Source organism: Gavialis gangeticus, unplaced genomic scaffold, assembly GCF_001723915.1.
Source record: "Gavialis gangeticus isolate Ggan-Ray unplaced genomic scaffold, GavGan_comp1, whole genome shotgun sequence".
In the NCBI taxonomy this organism is placed as follows: Eukaryota; Metazoa; Chordata; order Crocodylia; family Gavialidae; genus Gavialis; species Gavialis gangeticus.
In genome coordinates this window covers 111,605,591-111,616,431 of record NW_017729022.1, presented here as the reverse complement: position 1 = coordinate 111,616,431, position 10,841 = coordinate 111,605,591, and the positions used below count along the sequence as shown (strand labels likewise).

At 45.0% G+C, this 10,841-nt stretch overlaps 1 long non-coding RNA gene across 1 annotated transcript in view; it reads right to left on the bottom strand.

Moving 5' to 3' along the window:
* Positions 1-5,099, bottom strand: part of LOC109297054 — a 12,797-nt gene extending 7,698 nt beyond the window's left edge. Inside the window, exons 1-2 of the long non-coding RNA XR_002097179.1 lie at positions 5,025-5,099; positions 4,576-4,578 (exon numbers count right to left, since the gene is read on the bottom strand). This is a non-coding gene — a long non-coding RNA (uncharacterized LOC109297054). The remainder of the gene's footprint in view (positions 1-4,575; positions 4,579-5,024) is intronic.
* Between the last annotated feature and the right edge of the window lie 5,742 nt (positions 5,100-10,841).

Genomic DNA, 10,841 nt, shown 5'->3' with positions numbered 1-10,841 from the left:
TCCCCCCCCCCCACTTTTGATTCCTTGTCTACCCAAGGTTTTAAATCAACTACCTGGCAATGCCAGCAGTATTTCTAATTAGGCAGCAATGAGGGAGTCACTTGACTTCATGGCTCATTATAATCTACTTAATTCCTTCTAAATTCTTCACTCCATGGGTATTAATGGCCCGCTCCTTTTTTTAGTACTCTTAAATGTTCCACTAATCAATCTATTCTTTCTTCTGAGATTCTACTGTTTCTAGCCTCTCCTGGTAATGCAGCTTCTATTTCACAGCCTTGCAGACTGTCTTTAACTCTAGCTAAAAACATTTACTCAGGTGTGAAAACAACTCAGGTGAACATTAATCTGGGTGTGGAAATAATTTTCAGTGAAGGATTGGTTACACTGACAAGATGTTCAAGAAGCCTTGATTTTGTTTTGTGAATCTGAAAGAGATGTGCAGTATATTTAATTCTAATGACTATAGGACTAAAGAAACAACAACTTTTGATTATCTTTTGCCTAGTGTGTTTTTATTAATACATAATGTATGATATAGCAAATCAATGTACTTTCCAATAAAGTTATATTTGTTTTTTTTTGCTTTCATCTTAAAAAGAATCATATAAACCTAGATCCCTAACGTTTTAGTAAAGCTTCTAGTTTATTTTTGCCTGGGCAAAAATATGTGCTGTTATATGTGATGATGCACCACACCATTTGCAAACCTCCCCAACCTCCCCCAGCCCCATTTTCAAAATCTTAGATCCTCCCTAAGGTTGCATTCAACCTTTGGATAGAACTGGGAATCTGGAGATCCAACTTCTACTCCTAGTTTTTTTATATGATGCTTGGCAAATCATGTGACATTTCTTAACTACGTTCTTAACCTTAACATTTCTTAACCCTAACGCTGAATAACCAGTGGCATTGACTGCAGAGATACCATTTCATGTGAATCAAACTTGGATTCCTAGGGACAGATTTTTAAAGGTACCATATTTACTTATGAAGAGGCTAGCGGTGTCCCTTCACAGAAGCGCAGCAGCCCGAGCCATGATTTACCTGCGAGGAAGATGACCACACTGAGGAGGGAACTCCTGGCATGCCCAGAGCCAGCTTTATTGCCTCGGCAGCTGTGCCAGATTGGGACCCCTGGTGCTCTGAGAGGTATTTCCAGCCAGGCAGCTCGAGCAAGAGGAGAGAAGAGTGAGGAGGGGTGGGCTGGATGGACCTGCTGAAGACAAAACTTGAGAGAAAACTTTCCCCAGGAACAAGGCAGCAGATCAATTGATCTGAGAGCTCGGTGGAGCTCATTATTCATAACAGGTGTTAATTGCCACTGCAAGCCATCAATTATCATGGTAGCAGGTCAGTTAATTGAATTAGCTGTAAGAATTGTGCAGCAGGAGCCATGAGAGCTGGTGGGCTGTAGGCAGGGCAGCAGTTAAGCCTGCCAGCTGAGTTTTCGTTCCATTTCTTCTTTTTTATTTATTCATTGTTGTGTTTTTTTCCGGAGTCGAACCCACTGGAGATGCCCACACCTGGGCCAGCCTGGGTGAACATCATCCCTCCCAGAACCCAGTAAAAACATCAAAGACATGGCAGGCGAGAGCAAGGAGGAACCCCCGTCTGGCTAAGTCACCAGGGTTTTCTTTTCAGTGAGGGCAGGCTCCCAGACGTCACTGGTGTGAAGAGGGCCACGTCCTTACACGGTGGTTTTCTGACATACTTGAATACAAGACAAAGCTTTTTCCCCCAGTCAGCATCAGGGAAAAGCCCTTCATTTTATATTTTCATACAAGGAAACTTCATTAAATATATAGGCAGTCCTTGACTTACAGTGTTTTGAGTTATAACATTTCACACTTGCAACATTTATAAATTGACACCCAGTTTCAACTTTATGACATCAGTTTCAACTTTACAATGCTTGATCTAATGCAATGCCATGCCAGCGAACAAGTTTGCAGCAACACTCATCTCCCTGGAGAACATCTGTCCAAACTGCCTTGGACGCTTTCTTTAAGAAAGCAGACAAGACTCCAGAAAAACCTGCAGCCAAGACTCCTGAGAAGACTCCAGCCAAGAGCCTTTCAAAAAGTTCAACCAAGAGCTTTTCAAAAAGTCCAGCAAAGTCACCTTAAAGAAGTCTTTCCAAATCAATATGATTGCTATGTACAATATAAATACATTAACGTAGCTATATTACTCATCTATAACTGATCGAGTACAAAATTCTCGGGTATTTTTAGTGAAAATAGGGTATCAGGCCTTGGTTCAGGAACCAATCCCCCATTTATAACATTGTTTCTTATGAGAAAATTGGTTCCGAGTTACAACATTTCGACTTAAAGTTTTCAGGAACCAACCGTGTTGTAAGTCCGAGGACTGCCTATACTGTCTATCATGAAACTGCTGCCAAAAGCAGCATGTGGTTTGGTATACTCAGTGTTGGTTGCATTTAGCTTCATAATTAACTATGAAGTAAATTAAATGCAACCAGCACTGAACCTAACTGTAAAACACTTGGCTTATATTGGGCAAACATGCAGATAGGAAACTTTTTATTATTATTATGAAAGTATCAAAAGCTTAAAAACCTACTTCCATCAACTTACATTGTGTTACAAAAAGACTATATTAATTTTAGGCCAACAAAAAAATAAAGGATCAAAACTTAAAACATGCTTTCATCAGCTTACATTGAGTTACAAAAACTACATCAACAAAGAAGAAAATGAAACTATAAGGTATCAAAACTTAAAACATGCTTCCACCAGTTTCCAACACTTTGACAAATAAGACCAACAAAGCCCTCATCTCTGCATCCCTCTGGCACTAGGGTTCTCTGCACCCTTGTCTCTGCACCCTTGTTTCTGTGCCCCTCTGGTGCTAGGGTTCTCTGTACCTTCATCTCTGTGCCCCCATCTCTCCACCCCTCTGGTGCTAGAGCTCTCTGAGCCCCGTAGTTGTGCCCTTAGGGCATCTCTCTCTCTGTGTACCTGTCACTAGCTCTTCCCAAATTCTGGGAACTTTTATCTAAGCACTAATGAGGCCTCCAAACCTCCCCTTTTAGCCTCATCCCAGTCCTCTCATAAACAGAAACACAAACAAAAGCCCCTAAGCTATAACTTAAGTATTATCAACAACTCCAATGCTATGCCCCCTTTAAGGATCAAACTAACACCCTTAATACAGCATACTCTCTAGCCTAAGTACCTGGGAGTTTCCTATAGTTCCACAGCAGTTGAGCAGTAAAGCAGGCAGTACCAGTTCTTAGACAGCTTCCACATGCAGAAGCTCCTTCTCCAGCAGCTGCCAGAGAGAGTGCCCTGCTGGCTTCTGCCCTGAGCTTATGTAGCCCAACCCCTGCCTCCTTCCAATCATGTGACTCCTGCAGGTGTTACCTAATTATCTCCTTATACTATTACCCCATCAACACACATCTGGAGAGCTCTGCTGCCCTGGTCAAACTGCTTCAGCCTTAAAGGAACAGGCACCTTTGAGTACCCTGCTACAGTTCCCCTGACTGATAGTATCATTCCTTGCAATTTGCCACTTGTGACTTCTTCTACCTGCTTTGTTCTCAGTTCTGGGTTCTTGAATAATATTGCTATCCCTGCTGCTTTGTTCTCATTTGTCCCTGACCACCAAGACGGTCCCCATCTCCACCCTTTTTCAAAGTATTTATAATCCCTCTGCCCTGGTATGCCACATTTTTGGAGGCAGACTGTCTGTCCTTACTTGGTTCAACACTAGTTCAATCTTTTCCCATCTTTTCCTTGTGAAGATATCCCTGATGTTAAGTGAAACTACTGTCAATGTCATGTATGCTTATTTTAAAATGAGCGCACCTGTCCCTTTAAGCTTTAACTATGTCTGCTTTGAGCTGAATGTACCTGTTGCTTTAAGGTTTGTCTCTGCTACTGCTCCGGGTGGTCAGTTCTTCCTGCTTCCTCATTCACATTCCTGTAGCCTTTGCAAGCTGCCAGATCACTTTCACTTTTAGGAGGGTGTGGCAGACACAGAGCCATGAGAGAAGACTTACCCTGAGTGAGTGAGGAGCAGAGCTGGCGAGACGCTGCACCGAGCCAGGCCGGGAGCACAGCGAAAGTGAAACCATGGCAGGAAAAAATGCCATGCTAAGGGAAAAGGAGAAAAAGGAATGACGTATCCAGGAGGAGCCAGGACCAGCTCCTGTGCCGGCATGGGCATGCTTTATGGCAGCGTGCCAGTGCCAATTCACCAGTCAGTCCCTTAATGCTAGAATAAATGGCCCAGCGGACAAGAAGCACAGGGGACCAGAAGTGGGTTCCTTGGTGGGCCCAGAGCAGAACAGAGCTCCACTGAGGGGAAGTGGTAGCTGCTGCAGGAAGGGGCCTTCAAAGATAAGCTGAGGAGGCTTAGAAGGCTAAGTGACTTACCTGAAGCAACACTGTGGACTTTGGATATCTTTGGTCAGGACTGGACCCAGGAGAAACCTGAGGAGAAAACTTGAGATGGATGTCTGAACCATGGCAAGTACAGACCTGAGAGAGAAAAATGCCGGGGAGCAAGGTAACCCAGGGTTGGGAAGGAGTTTGGAGTTACAGCCTGAGAAAACCCAGAAGAAACAGCGTCTGAATCCAATCACCATAATTCAAAGTGCCAAAATAGAAGAGCCTACACCAGGCCAGACCTAGAAATCGGGAAATAACACCCTTAGTTGGCATTAGGTGGAATGTAGGGGAGGCGGAGCCCCAAGCAGGAAGGCAGACAGGAAGATTGAAGGAAGGTACCAGGAAAGGTGGGACATACCATCTTCCTCCCAATTAAACTAATTTATTTCAGCAAGATGTGGCAGGAGAGAACCCCTGGGGACTTTCCAGAATTTAACCCTGTCCTTTCTTCAAGTGACAGCGAAACCGGAAAAATTCATACAAATGAGTTTCACTGGTGAGTGGCACAGGAGGCTACAGAGGTCTTGCACATTCCTGCCTCCCCACCACTTGCTACCTTCTGGTCTCCACTCTGGGCTCGAATCCAGAGGTGTTAGTGACAGGAAACTGCTCTCCCGGCTCTTCCTCTGACTCACCTCCCTCATTATCAGGTTTCTTTTTCCTGGTCTTCAGCCCCAACATTTTTGTTCTTTTCCCAGCTCGTCTCTCTGGTTCTTTCTCTTGCTCCATCTCTACTTCTATTGTCTGTAGGGTGTCTTCTTTCTTTCCCAACGCCACCTCTATGTCTGAGCTGTTTGCTTTTCCATCTTCCTTTCCTTCCATCTCCTATCTTCTCCTGTGGTGCCTCAATCACAGAAATCTCTTCCCCCTTCTCCCTCCCCCTGCCTGTTCTGTTCCACCCTCCTGCAGGGTTTCTTCCACCATTTCTACCTCAGTGTCCAACCTCTCTTCTCCCCTCCTCCAGGTTTTGCTGTTCCTCAGGGGGTCTGAATATAATTGGCAAAGGCTTTGGGGCACCTACAATGCAAATGTCCCTCTCCCATACAAATGGTGCATTTTAGGGACTGTGCACTCTGCTGCTCTGTTTCCCATCCCTTCATATCTGTAGTACACCACAAGGGGGGCAGTGTGCAGACAGGTGCCACTTTTCTTCATTTGCTGCACTGTTTTGGTTGCCCATGGTACATTATAAAACCCTTGTGTGCCCTGATCTGGATCATTAATGGGAAGTACAACATGCTCTCCAAAACCCTGCCCAGATACCATATTTCTCCCTTAGTTTCTCTACCAACAATACCTTTGGATGTACTTTACCATCCATCTTTCGGTGTCTTTCTCCTCTAGGAAATCTGCGTACATTCTAACTATAATCACTCTTTCTCTTGACTTTTCCCCTGCTGTGAACTTTATCCGTCTTAATTTCTCCCTCCTATGTTTCTCTGCATATTTCCTCCAAAAGTGTTCATACTCTTGTCCATCCCAGTAAGTCAGTTCCCAAGTCTTTCAGTTTGAGAAAGCAATCAGGCTGGTGAGATACTCCACCTGCACCTACAAAATCTCACACAGTACCTTCTCCAGGAAATCGTATCTGTTTATCATTGATCCAGTTTGCCTCTCATTGTCTGTTAATGTTTCTTTTATCTGCAGCCTCCATTCCTTTCTAGCTTCTCTCAGTACTTCTTCCACATTTTCCCACCATGCCACTCCCAGTGGACCAGCCTGTTGTGTGCTCCCACTGTCCTCTGCTTCTCACCCAATGTACCTTTTCTTGCTGCTCCTGCTTTGTCTCTTGCTCTCCTCTGCTACTGTCTTCCCTCTGGCATTATCATTCTTTTTGTTGCTACCTCCACCATTACTCCCTCCGTTACCTTCTTTCTTCCTTTCTTCTTCACCTTTATCCACTCTCCATCTTTCTCCAAATCTTCATTTCTGCTCTTCAACTCTTTTTTCACCTCATGCTTACTTGCCATTGTTTTGAACTTTGAGTCAACCGCCTTCACTCCTTAAATTCCAATGCTCTGATAATCCCTTTCTCTGCCTTTAAGGCATAGATCAGGCTTTCAATGTTAATGGGAACCTAACCATAAGGAGAGCCCATCTGAATAAGTGCCTACTGCATGCAGTCCCCCCTCAGCGCCAACTCTTTTTCAAGTCATAGTGAGCCACTACACTGAATACATTTCAACTTCCTCTTCACTCCCACACCTGAACTATGCCTTTCTGTCCCATTTCCAATTCTTCCTGTTTCTTCACAAGACTTCAGTGTCTGACAAACATCATAAAGCAGGGCCCCTAAAGAGTCCGCCCAGAGGCCCCATATTGGCTTCTCTCTCAGTCTGTTGCATATGATTAGTGTGGCCCCACCTTCCATGAGGTGGAGCTGGATCAGGTTGACCTATGCCTCATCTACATACAAATGATTGGAGGATCCCAGTTCCTGTCATGAGTAGGTGCATCTACATGATCATTTATGCACCATAATTACAGTGCATTAAATTTAGTATTTGAAATGACAGGTACTAAATGCACCATACTCAGCACTACTGCGCATTAGTGCAGATGAACAGTTTTTTGGTAGCACTAATACACATTAGACTAAATCGGCTGCACATTAGCGCATCAGCACAAGCTTTGTCTGCTGCACTAATGTGCAGGAGAATGAGTCTTCTGCACATTGTCTCATGCAGACGTGCCCAATGAAGGGTTAATTAGCACATGGATTCTTTGTGGGAGTATTAGGAGTACACACACATTGGGCACATCCAGATGAGCATGGTCAGGCAGTAGCAGCACAACATACCACAGATTCTGGTGTTCTCCACACTACAAGGGTGCACTGCCCAAGCATGCACTGGTCCGTTTCTTTTTTTCTTCTGTAGGTTCTTTTGACCCCTGGATATCCATGCTGCATGCTCAGGCAGCATGTGCTGCTGAAAACTGGAGTCCGGCTGCCTGGAGCTGTGCTGCAGCTGCCAGCCAGGCTCCACCTGGCAGGATCACTGTGGTTGCAGCCCAAAAAGGCTCCTGGGGACAGCAAGGTGCTGGCGCCAGCCTCCCCTAATACCCCTGGGGTACCTTGCCATGCACCAAACTGCATGTGGCACAGGTGTTCCCCAGGGACAAGTAGTGGTGGTGCAAGGTGCACTGCTGCTACTTGTTCCTGGGGAACCAAACTTTCACAGATGCCTGCACATGCCCATAGACCGCATCCAGGCAAGCATTCACCTGCAGTTTATGGTGTCTCAGAATCATGGACTGGAACAACTGAAGGCTGGATCCTTCAGAGAGATGCTCTGGCTGTTGCCCAGAGTTTCTCCATTGCTTTAGGTGTCCTCCAAGCTCCCTCCAGCATGCCAAAAGCTAGGAGTAGCAGGGAAACAGCAGCTTCCTGAAGTGGGGCATTTTGCCCTCCAGCAAACCCTATGTGCAGGGGCATGCACAGTGGCAAAAAGTAGCAGCACAAATTTGTGCTCCTGCTATTTGTGTCATGGCAAACATGTGCCCCTGGAAAGACCAAGGTGGTTCATCAGCATGATCCAGCACAAGCTGTCTCTCTGCCCCAACAAATCACCATTGGTGGAGAACCCCTGGAAAACATTGAGTATTTCCTATACCTTGGCAGTCACCTCTCCCAGTCAGTCAGTCTTGATGTAGAAGTAGAAATCAAACATAGGATTCTCTGTGTCAGCATATCCTTCGAAAAGCTGCTTCATTATGTCTTTGCTGACTGAGATCTGCAGATGGAAAGTAAGATCCTGGTCTACAATGCAGTGCTTATTCCCATGCTCCTCTATGGGTGTGAGATGTGGGTGACATATCAAAGCTACCTTAAGAACCTAGAATGGTTCCATCAGCACTGCCTCTGGAAGATCCTTCACATTAGATGGGTATAGCTCTGCACTAATGCCAACATCCTCTCTGCAGCTAACATAACCAGCATTGAGGCAAAGATCATGAAACATCAGCTCTACTGTGTGCAGATGGCTGACACTCGTCTCCCGAAGCAAGTCCTCTTCTCTCAACTTAGTCATGGTAAAAGAACCCATGGAGGACAGAGGAAACACTACAAGGACACCCTGAAAACATACCTTAAGAAGGGTGGCATTAACCCTACAAATTGGGAAGTCCTGGCTGGTAAAGGGCCTCAATGGCACTGTACCATACATCAAGCTGCTGCCCACTTCAAAGAGAACTGTCTTGCTCAGGATGCCAAGAAATGGCAGAGGAGGAAGGAAACCACACATCGTGGCCAACAGTTATGCCCCACCCCAAGGCACCACTTGTGATATCTGTGAAGAAAACTTGCAAAACATGGATTGGAATCCTCAACCACCTTAAAACTCACCAGTAATCCCACAACTCCCAGCAGATATCATCCTTGCATCAAGCGATAACTGATATGCATGTGGGGGCATGCCCATAGTGAGCAGCACTGAACTGTGGTGTCATGATGGCTTGAAACACTGTTGACTCTGCTTGGGCCTTCCCCAATGAACTACATGGTAAATCATGGGCCTTTTGACTTTGAACTAACATCATGTATAGTTTGTACCATATATAAGTAGATTCAAAAGTACAGCTTAAAAGTGTGCTTAAGGAGTACCTGTGCCAAAATTTGCAGCAGTTTCAAAAAAAGTAAAATTCAGCAGTTCTGGATGAATTAAGTCTATGTGCACCTACTACTGGTATGTTTATTTCAATGTCAGTGTTTTCAAATTTGTCCCTCACTGCCATATGTTCAGGGAAGGGGGGTAGGGGCTTCAGGGGTAGAAGGTGGAGGGAGGCAGAGGACACCTGATCCTCCAGATTTATTTTCTCTGCTGTACCAGTGGGAGAGGGACAAATTCAAGACACGACTCCCATTAGATTCTATATCTGGAATATTATAACAAATGTATACATTTTCCAGATATAGAATCTAATAATTGCAGAGCAGGGGTCATCATATAGTCAAGGCCATTTTATATTGGAGTAAATATGGTATTTAGATTTGTTATTTCAGTGAAAGTCAGGTAGTAATTGCTTACTGGTATCCTTACCAATCTGGTTCTTAGCATTGTAGGCAAACACGTATACATGTTTGACTTGAAATATATGAGCTGTTTTATCTATAGTCTCAAGTATATGCTTGCAGAATTGGAACCTTAGGCCATTTATACACATGATCTAATTAAAGTGCCAGGAGCATCACCTGTATGAGTTTGTTGAATGAGCTTTAGTTAAAGCGCCCCCATCACCATTTTTCAGCAGGGGGACACTGATGAACATGATGCTGGAGTCTGTTTGAACACAATAGTTACCATGCTTCCGCAAACTCAAATAACTGAGTCCACTCCGATTCACTGTAATTACAGCACATTGGAGCAGCCTCTCTGCACATGTACAGGCGCCCTTAATTTCCATCTTTTAATCATGCTTACTAGAGTTTTATGAGGCTTAGAGTCTTTCTAAACCTTACACTGTGAGCTGCACAAATGCTGATCAGTGTTAGTGCTACCTCAAGTTTGGAGCAGTCACACTTCAGGCCAACAGGGGCCTGGAGGACTAAAAGGTGAGAATCTCTCCCACTCCAATTCTCAGTTTCCCCCCCTGCGTCCTGCCTCCCAGGCCTCCCTCGGGTCCCCCTGGCCCAGGGCTCCCCCTCTGCCTCTCAGGTTCCTTCCTGTCCCCTCCTATCCTTGGGGCTCCAAGACCAGGAGGGGACTTATGGCTCCTCATGCTGTTTGTCCTGGGGGAGGAGCAGGCAGGGAAGGGTTAACTTACCTGCTCATCCCTTTGCTACTGTCAGGCTTCTGCTCTTCTCCAGGCTGAGCCTGACCCAGATAGCAGCGGTCACTGGACAGGCAGGTTAATTTTTCCCTGCCTGCTCCCCAGGGACAAACAGCATGGGCAACCACAGATAAATCAAGGGAGAGGACAGGGGGCAGAGGGGCAGTGATTAGGGATTTTGGGTTCTGGGGATGTTGTTGGGGGTGCAGTGGGCCCAACCTGGGCCAGCAGGGGAAGAGGCATGTGGGGTATTTTCACTAATATGTAGCCTAGAGTGGCTACACATTAGTGTAACACGAGCAAGCAGTGTAACACAGATCAAAGATAATCCTGCCCCGAGTGACAACTTTGATCTACATAATGAGTGCTTAAAATTAGTTTCAGGTGTTAATGTGTGGACAATCCAGGTGTTAAGAGCTCCAGGAGCCACTAAAAATTACTGTGTAACAAGGCTCTTAGTTTGTCAGTCTTTTAAAGTGGAGTTTGAGATCATCCCATAACAACTGTAGCAGGAGTATTATTTATTTGATATAGCATTTATGGATTTGCTGGATTGTAGAGATTTCATTAGAAATTATAGATTTTTAAAAAATAGGACCTGTTGCTATTCCATATTTTTGCTTAATGTTAACTTATTATCATGTTATA